Genomic DNA, 24,470 nt, shown 5'->3' on the forward strand with positions numbered 1-24,470 from the left:
GCATTTGTCACTCTCCTGAAGGAGTCCCCAGCCTACCATAGTAATTAAGAGCTTGGGCTCTGGGTCTGGACAGCCTGATCTTGAGGCCCATTTCCACACTTACTGGCTATGTAATTTTGTCAAATCACTTCACCTCTCTGTGCTTCCATTTTTCTCACCTGTAAAATAAGGATAATAACTGCTAATTCATTGAGTTTTTACATGGCTCTGAGTTAATTCATGAAAAAGCTCTCAGAATAGTACCTAGCACCTAGTAAATGCTCAACAAAAAGATCAGTGAGCAGCTTAGATATATCTCTTACTTGGTGGCTTTCTCTAATGGTTTTTCAGATGGGGAAACTGAGTCAAGAGATAACCTAGCCTAACCTGACATGATAAGCTAAAACCAGAGTCTAAGATAATCAATTAGTGACTAGTTACTGATCCAGAGGGTATGTAATCATGTAGCAAAATATTTCCCTTAGCTGAGATACTCCATTTTTGATGTTTGACTATTGACAGCTTCCAAGCCCTCTCCCTCCTCCTTCCCCTTTTGCCTCGTATCTGGGTAAGCCAATAAGAAATCCTGTGCACTATCTTTTTTGGCATTGGTGGAGAAGTTCAACCACCCACGCAGTACCGTCATTCAACCGCACCCCTCTAACCACAATAAAAACTAAAGCCATTGCCCCTCCCTTTGCTCAAGCCATTCCAGACCAGCTTGGGTGTTTTTCCTGCTCTTCTCAGAAAGAAACATTATGTGAGTTAATAATTACTTCCATACTCTTGGTGCACATGTGGCCTCATCATTCTTGACATCCAAGCCAATTTTGGGTAGAGTATTGATTCCGTCCTCCCTGGGAGCAACCACACAATAGCAATGCTAGCTGAGAATGAAATTTGGAAGAAAAATGGAAGTTCTACTTGGCCTGAAAAAAATGACCCAGCTCCTGTGCTGCAGCAATTCCATTTCTCTGACACTACTGGAGAAAATACATAGACATGTGTGAAGGGAACAGCTCCACAGACCATGAGACATCTGGCATGGGCTACTCAGCCACCATTAAAACAGTTATGTAGGTTGGTATGTATGGACAAAAGGTAGGTTCTCAAAACATCATTGAGTGGGAGAAGCAAGATAGATAATTTGTTAAATATGTTCATGGTCTCTTCATTGTTTTGTTTCTTATTTTTGAGACAGGATCTCGCTGTCTTGCCCAGGCTGGAGTGCAGTGGTATGATCATGGCTCACTGCAACCTTGAATTCCTGGACTCAAGTGACCCTGCTACCTTAGCCTTCTGAGTAGCTGGGACCACAGGCATGTGCCACAATGACTGGCTAACTTTTAAATTTTTCCTCGAGACGGGGTCTCATGATGTTGCCTAGGTCACATGGTCTCTTTACAATTAACTTTTGTGTATGGTGTAAGATAGGGAGTCAAAGTTTTGGTTTGTATTAGTATCCACATGGATATGCAATTGATCCAGCACCATTTATTCAAACAACCATTATCTTCCCCTTCCTGTGTTCTCAAACTGCAGTAATGCCTTCACTGTAAATCAGGTGACTGGATACGTGTGGCTCTGCTTTAGGACTTAGTATTGTTTCATCAGTCTTTCATCTATTATTTTGTTAATAGCACCATATTTTTAATAACTATAGCTTTGAGTAAGACTTGAAATCCAGTAGTTTAAGTTTTCCACTCTCCTTCTATATTGCTTGATTTTTGTTAGGTTGTTTGCATTTCTACATAAATTTTAGAATCAGATAATAAATTTCAATAAAAGTAGACCCTAGATTTTTATTTGGATTCTAGTGAATTCATAAACCATTTGGGGGACAATTAAAATTATAATATTAAATCTTCCAATTCATGGTCATGGGACATTTCTCCATTTATGTAAATTTTCTTTAACTCCTTTTTGTAATGTTTGTTGTTGTCATTGTAGAGGTCTTGCTCATCTTTTGTTAGATTTATTTGTAGGTTAAAAATATTTTTGGATTCTGTGGTAAATGGCATTGCATTTTACATTTCCTTTTTTCTACTCTTTGTTGCTAGTGTAGTGTATGAACAGAAGAAAGACACATTAACCTTCCCCACCCAAACTTTTTCCATGACTTCATATCTCTGCATAAAGTCACAGGAAAAAGCTTGGAACTGTACACACGAAACTGACACAGGGTTATTTCTGGGGAGGAGGAGAGGGAACTGGGATTATTGAGAAAAGATGGTGTTCAAGAGGGAATTGAGCTTTATCCGTCCCATTTTAATTCTTATAAAAAATATAATGTTTTAATGTATTATTTGTGTAACTAAAAATCTATTAAAAGAGCCCAGTTGCATTGGCTGATGCTTGTAATCTCAGCATTTTGGGAGGCTGAGGCAGGTAGATCACTTGAGCCCAGGAATTTGAGACCAGCTTGGGCAACATGGTAAAACCCCATCTCTACTAAAAATGCAAAAAAATTAGCCAGGCATAGTGGTGTGTTCCTGTAGTCCCAAGACTGGGAGTACAGCCTTGGGAGGCTGGGGTGGGACGATCACCTGAGCCTGGGAGGTTGAGGCTAAAGTGAGCTGTGGTTGTGCCTTGGCGATGGAAGTGAGACCCTGTCTTTAAAAAAAAAAAAAAATTCTGTTAAAAGAAAAAAGTAAATGACCTATCCCCAATCCTGGCTGGGAGTATGTATGAGATTGATGACTTTGGGGAGCCCAGAGACTTCCACTTGTGTCAGGTAGGTGCATGAAACAAGTTTGTAATTAAAAGATGAACATCTGGTTGCCCTCTGAAGACAGACTGTTAACTGAGACTCTATAGAAGTTTCATATAGAAGGAGCATAGACTGGTCAGCATGTATGTCCAAAACTGTCCAGAAAAGAGGATTCCTAGACCTATAAGCAAGAGAAGCTGACTCATGCATCAGGCAAATCCCTAGAATGGAGCGACCCAACATTATGATTGTCCAATTGACTGTGATTCCAGGACTACAAATAACTTCTGTGCTAGGCTGGGTTTTCCTAGAAGCAGACCCCGAGACAAGGATTTTGAGTGTGAAAGTTTATTTGGTGGGTGATTCCGTGAAGCACTAGTAGGGCATGCAGTAAGATAGTGAAAGCCAGTAAGCCACCACAGGGTGCAGTAGTGAGTGAATTTTGCTGAGGGCAACGGTGCTCAATCCTGCAGAAGACTTCTGGGAGGCTGGGTTGAACATACTGCCGTGTTGTGCACAGTGTGCAAAGTTGTGTGCCTGAGGAAGTATTCTTCACTCACACCAGTCATCCATCAGTTGAGGAAAGCTGTGAGGGGTGTTATCTCATTGACACTTCTGACCTGCTCTATCCACTGGCTTAGCACACTTGGGCAGCCAGAAGTTGTCAATTCAGTGTGCAAAGAAAGGTGATAGGGACATCAGTAGTGTGGGCTATAGCTTCCTGAATACATTCAGAATAGGAAGTAATGTGCTTAGTGAAGAAGGTGAGTTTTTTCCCCCTGAATGATTCTGGTTTTCAATAGAATCAATAAATCAGCCATCTGATTTATAGATTGTACTCTTATGAGTTTGGCTGGTCTGAGTCTAGACAGACCACCCACTTTTGAGAGTGCTTGGTAAAATTGAATTCCTTAGACTGTGAAACCCTAGAGACCAAGTGTTTGAGACTGAAAAGTGAAAAATTGCAGCAGGCAGGGGTCATGAATAAGTGAAGTGGGAGGAGGAGGGAGATAATGCACACAAAGTACTCAGCACAGCACCTGGCATATCGTAAGTGCTTAATAAAAGTTACCAATAACAGCAGTAGCAGCAGCACCAGCAACTACTATTTCTGGGGACAGCTTTAAGAAGGGCATGGAATCTAAGCATAACTTATTGAAAGGGTGCCAACAAATTTAGGGAACTAACCAGGAAGAGATTTTTTTTTAAAAAAAGTCTCCTTGCCTAATACTGGCCTCTTGTATAGACCTTGTAATTAGGATGACAGTCATTTTCTATTAATTGCAGACTATGATTTTTTAGGTGTGAGGTTAATTGGTAATATGGGTGTGTAACACGTTCCCCTCAGATATCTTAGACGTCAGTAATTAACCTCTCTGTTCCGCAGCACAGTCATTAATCATTTGTCTGCTCAGCATTCTGCTGTCAGCATCTTTTCACACTGCCTGCACATTGGCTTTGACATATTATCAGGACCAACATGGAAGAATAGAGAAACGAGTTGTGGTGTGTGTGTAGCAAGACCAAGTTAACTTTCGATTCATGTGGCCAAGATGGCAGCTGGTTTATCCATGCGGCACCACGAGGCTCAGTGCTAGGTGCTTATAAGCCTTATGAGGGCCTGTGGGAATGTTTACATCCTAGAAATAAGTTGTAGCCTCTGAAATATAAGAAGAAAACCATAAAACTGAAATTAATACATGTTTCATCTCATGCCTACACAATGTAACATTGCATCAACTAGTCAATGGTGACTCAACCCCCAGTTCTCTCTATATTTTATGTGGTTACATTTTAATATTTTTATAAATTGAGGTGAGAACCTCTACTGTCAAGTTGTTCAGGGTTTATATTGACCCTGCCCTGGGCACAGGCTACTGATTGCAATTTGATTTGTAGGAATTTGGTTTATTGAGAAGGCCCTGAATAAATGGGTTAGTTATAGCTTGGAATATTTTTCAACTTGCTCACCTGATTTTTTGGATGTTCTTTGGGACTTAAAAATTTTAACTGTAAAGGAAAATGTATGCTTGTTGAAATAGAATAAATACAACCATGTATAAAGCAAAATGTTAGTGATATTCCATCACCCTTCCCCTCTCTAACTGATATTAAAAAAAAGTTAAATGCAGTGTTTCTTAAACTTTCTTAGGGGTTGGAGAGACTTGGCACATAGCTGTCCTGATTTTGCCCCCTGCATAGTGATTAACAGGCACACCATTTCTGCCACTAACTATCCCAGTGACTTCAGATAAGTGGCTTCACCCTCTCTGAGCCTCAGGCTTCTGGAGGGCATCACGGGATGATAACAGTGTCTGCCTGCAGAGTTGCTGTGAGGGCTGAGTCACTATGCTAGAGAATTCAGCTTTGTACTCAGTACAATTTATATGCTCAATAAGGGCATTATTTCCTAACCCTGAACCCGGAGCCTGGTGAAAAGAGATTGTATAACATATATTCCTGAATCACAGTGGTGCAATTTTCCAATGTTTGCAGATTTAGGGCACTCCCTGGGGGTATAATTAGAATCAGATTTTGGAAAAGGTTGATCCACTCAGTCATCTGTTTTCTTCTTCTTAATTTAAATACAGGGTATACTGCAAGGTGCTCTCCCTAGGTTGTGCTGAGTAATTAATGCCACCTCTGATAGTCTTGCCTGACTTAAAAATGGTTCATTTTTATGGATAACAATCATGACAACTTACTGAGAGCTCACTGCCTACCCTAAGTGCTTTTTCTGTCATAGGGTCTGAAGTTAAGTAGTCGGCATTGTGAGACAGAGATCTGAGTTCCATCCTAGCCTGGTCTCCTCCAAGCAATAAGTCTTCAGTCAAATAACTTCCCCTCTCTCTGAGCCACTGCTTCCTCATCTGTAAAATGGGACATTATTGGCTACTCCCTGCTCTATCTGAGACCACCTTGGCCTGGACTTCATTGTCCATATCACTATGAGCATTTTGGTCAAAACCATTCAACAAGTCTCTAGGAAGTTCCAAACTTTCCCACGTCTTCCTTCTTCTTTTGAACCTTCCAAACTGTTCCAACCTCTGCCTGTTGCCCAGTTCCAAAGTCATTTCCACATTTTTGGGTATCTTTACAGCAGTGCCCCACTACCTCGATACCAATTTACTATATTAGTCTGTCCTCATGCTGCTAATAAAGACATACCCAAGACTGGGTAATTTATAAAGAAAAGAGGTTTAATTGACTCACAGTTCCACATGGCTGGGGAGGCCTTAGGAAACTTACAATCATGGTGGAAATCACCTCTTCACAGGGCGGGAGGAGAGAGAATGCATGCAAGCAGGGGAAATGCCAGATGCTTATAAAACCATCAGATCTCATGAGACTCACTCATTATCATGAGAACAGCATGGGGGAAACCACTCCCATGATTCAATTACCTCCACCTGAGGTCCTGCCCTTGACACGTGGGGATTACCAGGATTATAATTCAAGGTGAGATTTGGGTGGAGACATAGAGCCAAACCGTATCAGTAGCTGTGTTGAGGATTAAATGCACAATTAATGCAAAACTCCTAGCCTGAAGTTGGCAGGCTGCAAGCGCTTGATAAATGTTAACTTTTATTATTATCATCATGTTCTTCAACCCTTACAGCCATCCTTTGGGGTAAATAGGAAAAATGTTTGATTCATTTCCTAGGATATATACCTCTGATAAAACAGGAGCCTTCAATATTTATATTCTATTTCCTTTTATAATCTTGTGCACAGTGTATTTGGGAATAGGGATGTAAATTTGCCCTATCAACAGGAAAGTAGATATGTACATTACATTCGTGCCACTGAAAATGAGTGAGCCAGGGCTCTGTGAATCCGCATGGGTGAATCCCCCAAAAAACATGCCAAGAAAATAAAAGCAAGTTGCACCAAAAAGTATATATAGACTATTTTTTAACATGAAGTTTAAAAATATGCACAGCAACTACATAAAGTTAGGGATAAACATTACACAAATAGATTATAAATAGGCTGGGCACAGTCGCTCATGCCTGTAATCTCAGGACTTTGGGAGGCCGATGTGGGCGGATCACTTGAGAACAGGAGTTCATTACCAGCCTGGGCAACACGGCAAAATCATGTCTATAAAAAACACAAAAAAATTAGCCAGGCGTAGTGGCGCACACCTGTGTAGCCTGTGGTCCCAGTTACTTGGGAGGCTGAGGTAGGAGGATTGCTTGAGCCTGGGAGATTGAGGCTGCAGTGAGCTGTGATCATGCCACTGCACTTCAGCCTGGGTGACAGAGCGAGACTTTGTCTCCAAAAAACAAACAAACAAGCCAAATAGGCAATAAAAGTATAAAAACAGCATGAGGCTGGAATGACACCTAATTCAGAATAGAGGCTCCCTCTGCAAAGGCAGAAGTGGGTATTGCTGAGGAGGGGCACACAAGAGCCTTCAGATGTATTGGGGATATTTACTTCTTAATCTGCTCCTGGGGACATTTATTCTTCTTCACGTCTTTCAAAATATGTCTCAAGTAGGTAATAGTAATTTAAAAAATTGCAACTCAGCCATTGGGAGGGTTTTGTTGGCTTCTTTAACCAAGTCCTTTAACCTTCTTTAATCCCCATTCCTTCCACTCCTTCATGGTGCCTTTCTAACAAAGCCCTCTGCCCACCAAGCTCAAAATGGAGCTTGCTGGCTGCCAGGATCTCAATTTGCAGGTTAAAGGAGTACCTGCTTTATCCATCTGTGTTTTAATTACAGTTCACCTCCCTGGCTTACCATCCAAACATTCCCAGACACTTGATGACTGTTTTTGGGGGAGGAAGCTAGAGGAGTTCTCATCACTGCAGAAATGAGGCCAACCTTAGTAGGGGCAGGGCTAAGACAAGTCATGGTATATGTTGAGGCTCCCCTACCCCAATCCCAACATATTTATAAATGTGAAGTTTTATTAAAATGAATAGTGTAAAATCAACTAGGTGTGGTGGTGCACGCCTGTAATCCCAGCTACTCAAGAGGCTGAAGCAGGAGGATTGCTTGAGCCCAGGAATTTCGAGGCTGCAGTGAGTTGTGATCACACCACTATACTCCAGCCTGGGCATCACACAATGGGACCCTATTAAAAAAAAAAAAGTAGGAGAAAGAGAGTAGCAGAAAAGAAATATCTTCTCTTTCCGTCTTAGGTTCATGGCTGAGGCTCATACAGCAAAAGACAGATTAGCAAGAGAAAAATATATAAATTTATTTAAGTTTTATGTGATATGGGAGCCATTGGAAAAATAAAGACCCAAAGAAACAGGGAAATCTGTGTGTTTTTCCTGTGATGAGAGTGTGATGAAGAAGTAGATAGTTATAGAGAAGTATAATTGGACAAAAGGGGTATGATCTAATGGTAATAAACTGGGGAAACTTAACAAGGCCTGTTTGTTCAGCTCTCTGTGTCTTCAGAGATTAGGATGCTCCTTTCCCCCCGGTGTAGGGAGGGCATCTCTTGAATGACTGTCTTATGATTGCTTCAAGGGGAAAGGTGAGAGAGATCTTCCTGCTTCGCCTGTTTTCTCAAATATCAAGGTGCTGGCCAGGCTCAGTGGCTCACGCCTGTAATCCCAGCACTTTGGGAGGCCAAGGCGGGCGGATCACGAGGTCAGGAGATCGAGACCATCCTGGCTAACATGGTGAAACCCCGTCTCTACTAAAAAAAATACAAAAAATTGCTGGGCATGGTGGCGGGCGCCTGTAGTCCCAGCTACTTGGGAAGCTGAGGCAGGAGAATGGCGGGAACCCAGGAGGCGGAGCTTGCAGTTAGCAGAGACCGGGGGCCACTGCACTCCAGCCTGGGCAGCAGAGCATGACTCCATCTCAAAAAAAAAAAAAAAAAGCTATATATCTATATATCTATCTATATATATATCAAGGTGCTATATTTTGGAGTAGTGTGTCCTGAGTCCCATCAGTAGCAAAAGCACTCTTGAAGATGTTACTGGAAAGGGATCTTGATCCAGACCCCAAGAGCAAGTTCTTGGATCTTGCAGAAGAAATAATTCTGGGTGAGTCCACAGTGCAAAGCAAAAGCAAGTTTATTAAGAAAGTAAAGCAGTTGAAAGGACAGCTGCTCCATAGACAGAGTAGTGTGTTCCCGAAATTAAGAGGAGGAATACACCCATCCTAAGTACAATGCTTGTATATACATAGGATGACAACAGCAACAACAAAATCATGGGAAGATGTCCTCTGCTACAAGGGTTTGTGATAAAGGATCAATTTTCTTAATTACTATATTTTGTAAGGATCAATATTATTATCTTTAATTAGGAATGCTTTTGTTCTCAAGATATCGGGATATCAGGACATTCTTTGGCTTAGAACTTTTTAGTAAACATTATGAATCTGTTCTCTTAACTGTAAACATTTAGAGGCTAGAAATACCTAACATCCTGGGAAAACAGCCCAGCAAGTCCCAGTCTCGTTTTTCTTAGCCGTCACTCCAGATGGAGTCACTCTGGTTTGAATGCCTCTGACAAAGGGAAAGGGATGGATATAACCCAGCCCCCCAGCATACTGCCTAGTTGAATGTGTGCGTGTGTGTGTGTTGGTTGGTTTGTTGGTTGTGGAAGGCGGGAGGGGACACATTAACCAGGCAACTGGTTCTGGACTTCTCTTGGCAATTGCTGGCCATTTTATCTGGAACCCCAAGGTAGGCAAAGTTCTAAATAAGTACATTTTGCAGGTGACTGAATCATACCCCACTGAGATAATCATTCTTTATGTGCAGAATATGAGGTTCAGAGAGGTTAAGTTATTTTCTCAAGAGCACACAGCTGGTAGAGTGGCAGAGCTGATACCTGAAGCCTAGATCTGTCTGAAGTCAAGGGATTGTGTGCTTATCAATTTGCTAGTGTGTTGATATAACTTTTCTATTTTACTGAGGGTGACTTTACTGGCAACCTCCCTCACCTTTAAAGAATCACCTCCCTCACCTTTAAAAATTGTGTTGCTTTCTAAAAAAGGATACAGAACAATTTAACTTTTTTCCATATTATAAAAGTCAGTCATCTGTGCTGAGAGTTACACTCTCAGGTGTGTTTGAGGGGAAGGTAGGGAGGGAAACTGACATATATTCACCAACTACCACATGCCAGGCATTTGCTAGACATCTTATATATTCCTACTTATGTTCCCTATCCTCACTTGTTATTCTCATATTACAGATGGAGAAATGGTGTCTCAGTGTATTAGTTTTCTATTACTAGATAACAAATTAACCCAACATAGAGCAGCTTACAATGACAATCATTTATGATCTCATGTGGTTTCTGAGGATTAGCATTTCAGGATAGCTTAGCTGAGTGATTCTGGCCGAAGGCCTCTCATGAGGTTGTAGTCAGAATGTAGCAGGGGCTGCCACCCTCTGAAGGCTTGACTGGGGCTGAAAAATCCACTTCCAGGATGACACGCTCACACGATTGTTGACTGGAGGCCTCTCAGTTCCTTGCCTCGTGGATCTTTCCATAGTGCTGCTTAAGTGGCCTCCCAACATGGCAGCTGGCCGCCCCCAGAGTGAGCAATCTGAGACAGGCAGAGACTAAGATGGAAGCCTTTGTGACCTAGTGTCTGAAGTTGTACATGGTTAATTCTGCTTTATTCTGTTTGTTAGAAGGGGAGGAGAATTCAAGGGGCTCTACCTCTTGAAGGGGGGAATATCAAATAATCTGTAGACATTTTAAAACCACCACACTCAGGCCGGGTGCAGTGGCTCACACCTGTAATCTCAACACTTTGGGAGACCAAGGTGGGCAGATCACCTGAGGTCAGGAATTCAAGGCTGGCCTGGCCAACATGACGAAACCCCGTCTCTACTAAAAATACAAAAATTAGCTAGGTGTTGTGACACACACCTATAATCCCAGCTACGAGGGGGGCTGAGGCAGGAGAATGGCTTGAGTCCGGGAGGCGGAGGTTGCAGTGAGCTGAGATTGCACCACTGCATTCCATCCTGGGTGGCAGAGCAAGATTCCATCTCAAACAAACAAATAACAAAAACCAAAAACAAGAACAAAAACCCCCAAACCAAACCAAACAAAGCAAAAAACGAAACCAACAACAAACTACTAGACTCAGAAGTGCAGTAACCTGCCAACGCTTATACAATTTATGGGTGGTGGAGGTTGGACTTGCCCATAGTTCCAGCAGGCTCCACACTCTTCACTGTACTGTGATTTCTCCCTGAGGAATGGAGCACTGTTTGCCCTTGCATTAAATAGCCCTAGCCTGCAAGCCTTTTTATTCGCTTTTATAGTTCCCCTTAGCTCTTTCTGTATCTGGCTAGCTTTCATCCATTATATCCAAGCAAGTCTTTCTCCTCTAAGCCTTTTGTGACCTAAGTCAGAGTTCTGAATCTCCTGTGGAACTGGGAAACCTAGTAACTACTAGTGTACATTGTGTGTAACCCAAGAGGCAGTGGGCTCTGAGTGAATATCTGGGGTTCCTCCTTTAGCCAGTGGGTTTTATAACATTTTAGGGTGCTCAGAGAGATTTCTTCCTCTCTTCCTGAAATAATTATAAAGGTCTGTTCAATGTATTCTTTGGATAACTCTTCCTAACTCTCCAAGGTCATTCATATGGAGTGTATCACTTGAATCTCAAAAAAATTCTGTTAAAAAAGTAGAGGCGAGTGATATAATCTTCTAGATAGCTGAGGTGTTGAGCAGCCACTTATCTATGTATCTTTCTTCTCTTAATACCTGCTTGGCCCTGGCTCCTTCCCTTCCACAAGCTGTGACGTGACCCTGTATACTGTTCTACGTGAGCTCATGGTCTCGGAGTTAATATTTTAATTTGCATATGCTCTTGTGAAAAGAGCACAGGTTTAACACTTCAGTTCAACTTCTAGCATTTGCTAGAATTCACCACTTACCAACTTTACTATTTACTAGCTGTGGGTTAGGGTTAGGGCAATTATATTAGTCTAGTTCTCATATGCTGTAAAGAACTACCTGAGACTGGGCAATTTATAAAGAAAATAGTTTTTTTTTTTTTTTTGAGTTGGAGTATGTCACCAGGCTGGAGTGCAGTGGCGCCATCTCGGCTCATTGTAATCTCCGCCTCCCAGACTCAAGCGATTCTTGTGCCTCAACCTCCCGTGTAGCTGGGATTACAGGTGCCTGCCCCTATGGCCAGCTAATTTTTGGATTTTCAGTAGAGATGGGGTTTCACCATATTGACCAGGCTGGTCTTGAACTCCTGACCTCAAGTAAAGAAAATAGGTTTAATTGGATAGAATTCTGCAGGCTAAACAGGAAGCATGGATGGGGAGGGCTCAGGAAACTTACAATCATGGTGGAAGGTGAAGGGGAAGGAGCATGACTTCAACATGGCAACAGGAGAGAGTGAGAGAAGAGGGAGGTGCTAAACAGATCTGAACAACCAGATCTGGTGAGAACTCACTCAATATCATGAGATCAGCAAGGGAGAAGTCCACCCCAATGATCCAATCACCTCCCACCAGGCCCTTCCTCCAATGTTGAGGATTACAATTCAACATGAGATTTGGGCAGGGACACAAATCCAAACCACATCAGCAAGCAACTTCACTTATTTTCGCATCTGTAAAATGGGGATAAAACAGTACCTACTTCATAGGAGCTTTAAGGGGAGATCAGATAATACATAAAAAGTGCTTAGCTCAATGGGTGGCAGAGAGTCAACACTTAAAGGCACCACATACCTGTACTTATAGATGCCACTTCCCTATGTACCAAGATCCTAGCTTGCTGTGTGACTTAGGGAAGTTGCTTGGCCTCTCGGGGCTACTTTCATTTGTAAAATGCATGGGGTCAGTTGCATAATATCACAGGTTCCTTCTGACTTGAACAATTCACCACCCTCAGATTGCTTATATAGCATACCCATACTATTTATTTTCAAAAGTCTATTCATTATATCCTACTTCTTGTAATAATTTTAGATAATAGTTGCACAGATTTAATAGAAGCCAGATGAATTGTTCAGCATTTTTTTAAATGCAGGAATTGAACAGTATATTTATGTACATAATTACCCATTTTTTTCCTTTGCAATCTAAAAGGGCATATTAAAAATTGAGCAATGAATTCTTTCTCCTCCCATTGGGTCAAGGAACTGGCTAATGCAGTTTTATGTTAATTGGAAGACACACTAAATAGCATAGCTAAAAGAAAGAGAAGCACTCAGTTGTAAAAGTGCTTTTTAATCACCTACCTGATTTTGAGCATCTGAAGGGTTTCCAGCAAGTTCTGCGGCCCTGAGGGAATACTTGTTCTGTCTTCACTACAGAGTTGATAAATAAACGATTTCTTGAGTGTGGCTCTTGGTGAAATTCTCAAACACCAATGAACCAGATTTGTCTTAGCTTCTCTCTGCAATTTCTCTTCCTCCTAAATGCCTTGCTGTGATTTTAGCCTGGCCTCTTGTCCATTTAATGTACTGTTCTTTGCTCGACATGTAGTTCATTTTATGGCTAACCAGAAGGCAGTTTGCTTTGAAGTCACTTTCCTGCTCTAAAACCTTTAGTGGCTCTCTATTACCTCTGGTATCGAATACAGACTCCTTAGCCTAGTACCTGGTCTTAACTTTCCTGGAAAGCCAAAGGGGATGATTTGCTATTCCCCACACATGCCCTGGGACTTTAAAATTTTCCTCTATGCATTCATTTATTCTCTTACCGCATTTTTATATCTTTCTCTCCTCCTCTTTTTTTTTTTTTTTTTTTTCTTGATGCAGAGTTGTGCTCTGTTTCTCAGGCTGGAGTGCAGTGGGGCGATCTTGGCTCACTGCAACCTCTGTCTGCCGGGTTCAAGTGATTTTCCAGCCTCAGCCTCCCGAGTAGCTGGGATTACAGGTGTGTGCCACCACATCTGGCTAAGTTTTGTATTTTTAGTAGAGATGGGGTTTCACCATGTTGGCCAGGCTGGTCTTGAACTCCTGATCTCAGGTGATCCACCCGCCTTGGTCTCCCAAAGTGCTGAGATTACAGGCATGAGCTACCGCGCCTGGCTGACATTGTTAAGTAGTGTCCTGCCCATGGTAGATTCTTAGTAAATATTTATTGAATTAAATTAGCAAATTCATATATTGTGCTTTGGGGGAACACTTCTGTTCTCAAGGTTAATTATTTGTTTCATTAATTAAGGACTTCTGCTTTTAATCAAGATGTTTTCTTGAGATATTTGGGGAAACTGGCTTTTCAGATGCCACAACTTAAGACCTGAGAAATGCAAACCTTCTTGTGAGAAGCCAGCAGTTGATCATCTCCAAGGGCTTGAGCTTCTGGGTTAAATGCACAGTAAGCTGTGATAAAAGGGGTGGCAGACATACTATTCTTTTTGTGTTTTGGACCAAGTCTTCAAAATCTGCTTTACACTTATAGCACATTTCACATTGGATGCTCACTTTTCATCAGAAATATTTGATCTGGATTTCTATTTTGTTATATTTACAATTGGCAAAGTATATTGACATCATTAAGTCCCAATCATCCTTTAAAATGCTCCAGGAACTGAATCAGATTTGAGTTAAACACTAAGATTAAAATAGATGAAAATTAAATAAAATAAAAATTCACTTTTTTAGTTATACTAACCATATTTCAAGTATTCAAAAAATAGCCACGTGTGGTTTGTAGTGATCTTATTGGACGATGCCATATCTGGATGTTTCGTGAGCACCATCTTCCCCAAACCCTCACAGACTGTTTCTTATCTAATGCCACCACCAGACGATTGACCTAGAAGGTAGAAGTTCAAGGGTTATCCTCGACCCCTACCTCTCCCTATCTCAAGTAGCTGGGATTACAAGTGCATGCCACCATGTCTGACTAATTATTTTATTTTATGTAGAGATGGGGTCTTGCTATGTCGCCCAGGCTGGTCTCAAATGCCTGGCCTCAAACGATCCTCCCGCCTCAGCCTCCTCAGTAGCTGGAATTAGATTGCTCTTCCTAACGTGCAGATCTGACCATTCACTCACATTCTCTGCTCCAGCTGAGTCTTATTGCTGTTCCTTGAGTTTCCTCTGAAATCTCTGGGTCTTTGGACACGATATTCTGTCTCTTTAGAATCCTGTTTCTTCTCTCCTTCCACCTCCTGCCTATTGTTCAGTTCGCCTTCACTGAGAAGCCATCCTGGATTCCTTCCAGTCTGCGCTACGTGCTCCTTCTTGGTGCTCTCACGTCTCTGTGCTTCCCCTTCTCTGCCACCTTCTCGCACTGATGACAGAGCCTGGTGTGAGACTGGATCTGGTCTGTTTGTTACTGCGGCATCCCCAGTGCCTAGAGTCAACACCTGTCAACATGCATGAATAAATTACAGACCTGCCCCCCAAACCAACCTGTTATCTTGGTGCCTATTGTTCAGAAGCATCCCAGTGATGGGAAACATAACCAGCCCCACTTTCTGGAAAGTCGACCCCAGCACAAGTCTGACACACAGTGGGCCAATGGTCCTGGTGTCCATGGTGACAGAGCAACTAATGTAGCTCCCAAAGCATGCCTTGAACCACTAGAATAGTTGTTCCACTTTTGCATCCTCGCTTGAAATCTATCAATGGCTTCCTATTGCTTTGAGAGTAAAACTCAGACTCTTCCTACAGCCCACAAAGGACAGAGTGATCTGACCCTGCCCCGCTCTCCCATCTCATCTTTTCATGCTTCCTTTCTTCATCTCTACACTTCACCGGCTCTCTTGGCTCCAGCCGCACCACACTGATCTCTCTGTTACCACCTCTGCATTTGCTGTTCCTTCTGGCTGGTGCCTCTCCTTCTGGTTTCAGCTCAAATGGCTTTTCCTTTAAGAAGTCTTCCTTAGGTCGGTGTGGTGGCTCATGCCTATAATCCCAGCACTTTGGGAGGCTGTGCGGGGCAGATCACCTGAGGTCGGGAGTTCAAAACCAGCCTGGCTAACATGGTGAAACCCCGTCTCTACTAAAAATACAAAAATTAGCTGGGCATGGTAGTGGGTGCCTGTAATTCCAGCTACTTGGGAGGCTGAGGCAGGAGAATCACTTGGACCCAGGAGGTGGAGGTTGCAGGGAGCAGAGATTGCGCTACTGCACTCCAGCCTGAGCAACAGAGTGAGACTCTGTCTCAATTAAAAAAAAAAAAAAGCCTTCCTTGGTCTATCTAAAGGAGTAGCTCACCTAGTCCCTCTGCAGTCCATTATCTTATTTGATTATTTTCATAGCACTTAAACGTGTCTAAAGTTATTTATTTATTTATTTATTTTTGAGATGGAGTCTCGCTCTGTTGCCCAGGCTGGAGTGCAGTGGCATGATCTCGGCTCACTGCACCCTCTGCCTCCTGGGTTCATGCCATTCCTCTGCCTCAGCTTCCCGAGCAGCTGGGACTACAGGTGCCCACCACCACGCCCGGCTAAGTTTTTGTATCTTTAGTAGAGACAGGGTTTCACCATGCTAGCCAGGATGGTCTTGATCTCCTGATCTCGTGATCCCCCTGCCTTGGCCTCCCAAAGTGCTAGGATTACAGGCGTGAGCCACCGTACCCGGCTGTCTAAAGTTATTTTATGCATTCACTTTCTTAGTTACAGTTATTTCTCCCCATTTGAATGTAAATTCTGTGAGGACAAAGATTTTTGTCATCTCATTCTTTGCTGTTTTCCCAAAGCCCAGAACAGTGCCTTAAACATAGTAGGTGCTCAAGAAAACCCTTGTTCAATAAATGAACCATTAGATAATTCAGCTTTTTAGCAAGCAGAACACTTCCAAGAACCAGTTATAGGCAGATGTCAAGCGTTCTTTCTTTCTTACCTTTTAGCTTGTGAATCAGTTTCGTTGATCAAATGCAATGATATCTTTTCATTTTCATAGGAGAGAGCTGGTTCACAGCTCCCTAGTTTAATGAGTTCAGACAAATGAATGCAGTCATGTAACCACCACCATGACTGATGGTGCAGACACCTGAGCATTCTTTTTACTTCCCTAGGAAAGGTGCAAGACTTTTGCCATAAGAACGTCATTCCTGCCACTCTTCTGGGAATGTGTTAGTTCCATCCAGATCCCTACTCATCCTACCCAGAGCATCTCGGATTTTTTTTTTTTTTCCTGGAGTACAATGGTGCAATCTCGGCTCACTGCAACCTCTACCTCCTCGGTTCAAGGGATTCTCCTGCCTCAGCCTCCTGAGTAGCTGAGATTACAGGCGTGTACCACCACACCTAGCTAATTTTTGTATTTTTAGTAGAGATGGTGGGGTTTCACCATGTCGGTCAGGCTGGTCTTGAACTCCTGACCTCAGGTAATCCACCTGCCTTGGCCTCCCGAAGTGCTGGGATTACAGGTGTGAGCCACTGTGCCTGGCCAGGGCTGTTGTTGTTATTTTTTACTTCAATATTTAATTCTAGCAATAGAAATACTCTTATGTAACTAGCATTGTCCTAGCCAGCAAGAAAAAAAAAAAAAGGGAAAAATAATTAGAGTCCCTTCAATGAAATTAGCAGCCTGCAGTAGGGTAACTGTCCCTCCTACTCCTTAATTTGAACGGATGTGCTTATGGCTAGCGGCTAAAGCATTTGTCAAATATAGGCACATCCGCCAGAATCTCAGTTGTCACTACCACATTTCCTCTGATCTTCAGTGTGGCATTCTTGGAACTGTAATGAAATCCGGACTATAAAGACTCCAGTGAAGAAATAACGTGGAAACAAAACAGCCTTTTGCCACCCCACGCTCTGCTTTACATAAGGAGCAATGCCTATTGAAAAGCTCAGCCCCGCCTGTCAAAATATTTTTTGGGGGGTGGGCCATTCATTTGGAAATACTCCAGGAGGCCTTTAATTACAGCCTTTACTGCATTTGCAATGCTGAAATGAGTCCATGTGCTTCTTGCTTGATCTTCCACATCATGACTCTGGCTTTTGAAAGGCTCTGTTGGTGTAATTGAGGTTAAGTGTAGTTACTCTGCTTCTGAGGACACACACCCCTTTAATAGGCCCGAGAAACAGGGTAGAAAACTTGCAATTGTTTTTCCTCTTGGGAAACTGTTAGCACCTTACATTTGCTGTTAAACTTTTCACCTGTGATTAGGGCTCTCTTTTCTGTTCCTGGGGTTCCCCGAGGAGTGTCTGGGCCCTAGAGGATCCTGGGAAGAGTATCTGGGCCCTAAAGAGAGAGTTTTCCTTTTTAAAATTTGAGACGGGGTCTCACTGTGTCACCCAGGCTGGAGTGCAATGACGTGATCTTGGCTCCCTGCAATCTCGACTTCCTGGGCTCAAGTGATCCCCCTGCCCCAGCCTCCCAAGTAGCTGGGACTACAGGCATGCACCGCCATGCCCAGCTAATTTTTGCATTAAAATTTTTTTTTTGTAGAGACTGGGGTTTCGTCATATTGCCCAAGCTGGTTTTGAACTCCTGGGCTCAAGCGATCTGCCTGCCTCAGCCTCCCAAAGTGTTGGGATTACAGGTGTGAGCCACAGCACCCAGCCTGAGTTTTACTTTTTAAACTTTAGGATATCCAAGGTGAAGTCCAAAGAGAGCATCCAGGTATTAACAAGGTTATTCTGGAAGGGCTGGCTTGTGGCCAGTTTCTACCTTTCTAATAATAATGATAACGATGATGATGATGATGATAATTCCTGTCTAATGAGCTCTAGTTCTACACTGGGTCTGTGTTAAGCCCTTTCTCTACATAACCTAATTTAACCTGCACAACAGCCCTGTGAGGTGGATCTAATTATTCCCACTTTACAGCTGAGGAAACTGAGACTCATAAAGGGCCAGGTGCATGGCCAAGGACACAGATCTGGCATGGGTCATTGTTGAGATTGAAGCCCGGGACTTTCTGACTGTAAAGCCTGCTGAGCTTGTTGCGGAGTGGGCTTTTGGTGAATCCCCCTCCATGCTGGTTGGAGAGACCAGGTAGTCCCCTCCCTGAAAAGGAGGTGTCAGGGATATTCTTGGTGGCCTTGTGGTTTTAAGAACAGACTCTGCAGTTAGACAGACCTGGTGATTTGGATCCTGGCTCTGCCCCTGACCAGCTATGGTTGATGGAGTAATGGCTCCCAAAGATGTCCATATCCTAATTCTGGAGCCCACGGATATGTCCCTTCCAGCAAAAGGGACTTTGCAGATGTGATTAAGGATCTTGAGATGTAGAGATGACCCTGGATTATCCAGGCGAGCCCAATCCATTGCCCAGGTCCTTATAAAAGGGAAGCAGAGCCTGGGGAGCATAGTAAGACCCTGTCTCTACTAAAAACAAACACAAGTGCATGCCTGTAGACCCAGCTACTTGGGGGTGAGGGTGGGGGTCTGAGGTGGGAGGATCTTTTGGGCCTATGAGTCCAAGACCATGCTGGACGACATAGCAAGGCCCTGCCTCTGCAAAAAATTAACTAGCTGGATGTGGTGGTGCATGCCTGTAATCCCAGCTACTTGGGAGGCTGAGGTGAGAGGACTGCTTGAGCCCAGGAGGTGGAGGCTGCAATGAGCTATGATTCTGTCACTGCACTCCAGAATGGGTGACAGAGTGAGATCCTGTCTCTAAAGAAAAGGCAAGAAGTAGGGTCAGAGATAAGAGGAGACATGATGACAGCAGAGATTGGGCTGATACACTTTGAAGTTAGAGGTAGGGGCCACAAGCCAAGGAATGCCTATAAGCCACTAGAAGCTGAAAAAGGCAAAGAAATGGATTCTCCCTTCAGAGCTTCTAGAAGGAACCAGCTCCCCTGGCACCTTGACTTGAGCCCAGTGAAACTGATTTTGGACTTCTGACTTCCAGAACTGTAAGAGAATAAATTTGCATTGTTGAAAGCTCCTAAATTTGTGGCAATTTGTTACAGCAGCAATGGGAAATAGAACACCAGATGTTTGTCCTTGGGTTAGTGAATAAATCTCCCTGAGCCTCAATTCCATCGTCTGTGAAATGGCAATGATAAAATCAATGCCCACATCATAGCATGATAGTGGAGACAGAAGTTGATGCATATAAGATCCTTTGTGGGGCTGGGCATGGTGGCTCACTCCTATAATCCCAGCACTTTGGGAGGCTGAGGCGGGTAGATCACTTGAGCCCAGGAGTTTGAGACCAGTCTGGACAACACGGTGTAACCCTATCTCTATTAAAAAAAAAAAAAAAAAAGGCTCAATATGGGCATGGTGATGCACACCTGCAGTCCCAGTTACTCGGGAGGCTGAGGTGAGAGAATCACCTGAGCCCAGGAAGTCCAGGCTGCAGTGAGCTGAGATCACACCACTGCACTCCAGCCTGAGGGATAGGAGTGAGACCCTGCCCCCCCCGAAAAAAAAAAGATCCATTGTGTATTATGTGCTGATTGAATGTTAGATATCACTGCTACTAGTACTATTATTATCATTAGAGTTGGAGTCTTGCTTTGTCTCCTAGGCTGGAGTGTAGTGGTGCGATCATGGCTCACTGCAGTCTTGAACTCCCGGGCTCAAGTGATCCTCCTCTCTCAGCCTCCCGAGTTGCTGGGATTACAGGGAGCGTCTGTGGCTGGCTGTATTATTATTAATGATAATATGAAAATAAGCATGGCCATGAAAGAACCTCAAAACAAAAACTAGCAGAGGAACAACTTACTGTTGAACTCGTCCATATCCTCTACCTGGGGTTCTTATACTACTTTATACTGGGGGCTTATATATTGATCTGTGTATTCCCTATAATTATATCCCAGCACCCTGATAGGATCTGGCATGTAGTAGGTGCTGCAAGAATATCTAAGGCATGACATGATTAAAGACAGAAAATGTGTGTTTCTGTGCTATTTTTTTTTTTCTGGTAGAAGCTTTGTTGTTTTGAGGGGAGCCTTGCAGACCCTCGCAAAACTAGAGACCTGTTGTGTGAAGATGGGCTGGCCTCCTGCCCCCAGCCATCTGGTAAACCCTGGCACCACCTCCTTGGTGCCTCCAGTGATTGTTCCACACATGCAGTGCCAGCCCTTTCTCTCAGCCTCCTGGCACTTGGCTCCAGCTTCTGGATCTGGCCACTAGAGAGGTGGTCTCCATGGTAACAGTTTCGGGGGGCATTGAGAGGGAGCAAAGAAGGAAAACGTATCATGCAGGCCAGCCAGCCCTTGTTAGGGACCCACTCAAACCAGGGTACTGATTCCTGTGCCTCTCATAGAGATCTCGGCTGCAGAGAGGCAGATCCAGGAGCAGGTGGAGAGGGGCTGGTGCTTGTCTTTCAGCAACTTCTTTTTGTACCTTGCCTTCTCCTTTTGCCCTCTCCTGCACTTGATGGCCCTGTCCAAGGATCTCAGTGCTTTCAAAGAACCATAGCTATCCACTGTTGTCAAGTGAAGGCTCTGGAAATTCAAGCTGGCTGTCCCATTTACTGGTGGGGTGAGCTGTGGAGTAAGTTACTTCACCTCCCTGACCTCAGTTTTATCATCTATAAAAGGGGGTTTTCATAAACATAAAGAGAATCTGTGAAGCCCTTAGAATGATGCCTGGCAGCTAGTAAGTGCTCAATAAGGTTTTATCTACATTGTCTATTGTTTGAGATGGGGACGCTGAGGTCCGGATCCTGTCCCCAGGACCCTCTGTGGCATCAACCCTCATCAACCCTATTCTCCTTGCCTTTGGGGGCAGCTTCCTCTCTGGGCTTCTCTCCTCCAGTCAAAATATCTCTGTCTGTTGTCTTCCATCCTCAGAACCCTGCTGAACAACCGGCTTATCTCTGATAAATGGATCCATTCGTTTTTGTTTTTGTTATTTTTGAGACGGAATCTCTCTCTGTCACCCAAGCTGGAGTGCAGTGGCATGGTCTCAGCTCACTGCAACCTCCGCCTCCTGGGTTCAAGCGATTCTCCTGCCTCAGCCTCCCAAATAGCTGAGATTATAGGTGTCTGCCACCACCCCTGGCTAATTTTTGTATTTTTAATAGAGACGTAGTTTTGCCATGTTGGCCAGGCTGGTCTTGAACTCCTGACCTCAAGTGATCCTCAGCCTCCTAAAGTGCTGGGATTGCAGGCCTGAGCCACCGCGCCCAACCTGGATCCATTCTTGAATGTTCGTGGCTGAGTTGGAGACTTTTCAAAATGTTTTTGCATCTTAGAAGAGAATTCCCAGAGACAATAATACCTTAATTCAAGACAAAATCTTGGGAGAGAAACAGTTTCCAGGCACCAGGCAGTAGGGGGATTAAAAAATAATAGAGGTGTCACTGAAGCTCAGAGAAGTTAAGCAATGTGCTCAGGGCCACACAGCAGGTTAAGTGGTGAAGCTGACATTTGAAACTAAGTCTACTTTTCAAAGGATCTCATGGAACATACTCCTTTCCTTTCCCACCTGATCTCCTAAGTATCCACCCAGAGTGATGGATAGGAGTGATCAGCTGTCAGATGCCTTAAAACCAGTGCCGAAATGCTGATCCAATAGCTGAAATTTGGGAGCCTGCAGCTTCCTGGCAGAGACAAAGGAGACTACAGTCTTTCTCAGCTCAGCTGGGAGAACAGACTTTATCAAGAGCATCCCTTCCTCCCTCGGTAGGTTTGAGAGGCATTTGTAATGCAGATTTTGACTCTGGGCAAGGACCCAGCTCCCCATCCTCACCTCTGGCTGAGCCATTTAAAAAAATACAAGAAGACAGTTATTTTCCCTCCTGAGCCCTGAGGTCTGAGGCTGAAGTAGATGAGCTTCCTGCAGCCTGAGCCCTTTCTCTCTCCCTGTTTGAAGTATGTCTCTGCTCCCCGTTTGTCCCCTGCTTTCTTTAGGGAGCTAGAGGTGTCAGGAAGAGACAGGGGTGTAAAGAATAATACTGGAGACTCTGGGGTCGGAGTTAGCGAATGAGCATTCCTGCTGGTCCCTGCATGTAATTAAGACTTGCAAATCCACGCTGCTGAGGTGTTGGTGGCAGTGTAATTAATCCCAGATTCCTTGGGGTGGCTCAGCATCCCCAAATGGCCACCCTTGTCATTTAGCCAGTCTCAGTAGGATGAGCTTGGACAAAGGCTGGTGGGATTCAGGTTGCTGTGGGCATAGCTGAACTCATTCACTCACTCACTCACCCATTCACTCACTCACCTGTTCATTTATTCCCCGGATATTTACAAAGTACCTTTTAATAGGCTCCGTATCAGAGAGAAAAAATGAACAACTTCTGTCCTCCATGGCTCCCAGAACAGTGAATTCTCCTTAAGTGACAAGTGCTGAAATAGCGGAAGGAACAAAGTTTAATTGCAATGCAGAGGAGGAGTTTTTATTTCTGCCTCGGAGACTTCCTAGAGAAAGTGGCACTTGAGTTATCTTTTTTCTTTCTTCTTTTGAGACAGGTTCTTGCTCTGTTGCCCAGGCTGGAGTGCAGTGACACCATCATGGCTCACTGCAGCCTCGACCCGCTGGGCTCAAGTGATCCTCCTGCTTCAGCCTCCTGAGTAGCTGGGACCACAGGTGCGTGCTACCACGCCCAGCTTGAGTAGTCTTTTTTAGTTCTTAAGAACGACAAAATCGTTCATGCTTATCGTGATAAATCTAAACAAGGCAGAAGAATGTAAAGGAAACAAAAATCTTCTTCCTTGATGTCAGTTCTACCTCTGGGGTAACTGGTGTTGATGCTGTGGCGTTTATACTTTTGGAGTACTTTCTACATTTATGTATACACATATCACAGATGTCAGCTTCCAAGTCTTAGTGTGATTTGTGATTTTTCCTATGCCAACCCCCATGAGAATCTAGCACGTCTCTGAGTTCTTGCAGAAGAAGTCATCCCATGCACACAGCACCGGGGAGCAATGCAGAGCTTATAGAAGCCTTCTTAGAGGAGGCAGAGGAAGAGATTATACTATGAGGCACCCCCAAGGCACTCCCTGCCCTTGGCCTTGTCACTGCAGGGGCTTCTCCCTCAGTCTCACCTGCTTCTCTTCCTCTCCCAGGTCTCCTCCCTAAATTTCCTGTTGCAATTCTGCAGAGCAATTCCACAGCGCACCAGATCCTGCTTCAATTGCAAGCCCAGTTCATCACAGGCTGCAACTAACAAAGGACCCCCCAGTTAAGAAGACCTTCCCCCTTAGAAGGCAGTTTTGGGATCACATCTTGCTAGTTGGGCATGTCTGGGGCTCCCACCCTCTCCAAGTTGCTTACTGAAATGTTTCTTCCTCACAAGTACATTGCCCATTTCAAGAGGAACCCTGGGGAATTAAATAGTCTCCATCTTGTAATGTAGAGACTCATACATGTAATTGTTTTTTAAATCATATTTATTAATTACCAAAGTAGGATCATACTACACATATGATTTTATAATTTCCCTTTAAAAATAGCTTTATTGAGATATAATTCTTATACCATATAATTTGCACATGTAAAGTGAGCAACTCAATTATTTTAGTATATTCACAGGGTTGTATGACTATCTCCACATCTAATTTTAGAACATTTTGGTCTCTCCTAAAACAAACCCATTAGCAGTAATACACGTTTTCCTTCCCCTTCCCTCAGTCCCTGGCAACCTCTATTTTACTTTCCATTTCTTTAGATTTGCCTATTCTGGACATTTGATATAAATAGAATAATATAATATCTGTCCTTTTGCAATTGGCTTCTTTCACTTAGCATCATGTTTTCAAGGTTCATCTGTGTTTAGCATGAATCAGTGCTTCCTTCCCTTTTCTGTTTGAATAACATTTCATTAGATGGGTATACAACATTTTATTTATCTGTTCCTCCGTTGATAGACATTTGGGTTGTTTCTACTTTTTGGCTGTTATAAATAATGCTGCTGATAACATTGGTATTCAAGTTTTTGTGTAGACATATGTTTTTAGTTCTCTTGGGTATATACACAGGAATGGAATCGCCTTA

General features: G+C 43.5%; 1 protein-coding gene across 18 annotated transcripts in view; it reads left to right on the forward strand.

Annotated features, from left to right (window-relative positions):
- RPH3A (rabphilin 3A) overlaps positions 1-24,470 on the forward strand; it is a 335,220-nt gene that overhangs the window by 19,408 nt on the left and 291,342 nt on the right. For 3 of the 18 annotated variants that reach the window (XM_065524837.2, XM_074007938.1, XM_065524841.2), the window contains exon 2: positions 22,943-23,060. The exons of the other annotated variants lie outside the window; for them this stretch is intronic. The gene's annotated coding sequence lies outside the window, so the exon portion shown is untranslated. The remainder of the gene's footprint in view (positions 1-22,942; positions 23,061-24,470) is intronic. 18 annotated transcript variants of the gene reach the window in all.

The sequence above is a fragment of the Macaca fascicularis genome, chromosome 11 (genome assembly GCF_037993035.2).
Source record: "Macaca fascicularis isolate 582-1 chromosome 11, T2T-MFA8v1.1".
In the NCBI taxonomy this organism is placed as follows: domain Eukaryota; kingdom Metazoa; phylum Chordata; class Mammalia; order Primates; family Cercopithecidae; genus Macaca; species Macaca fascicularis.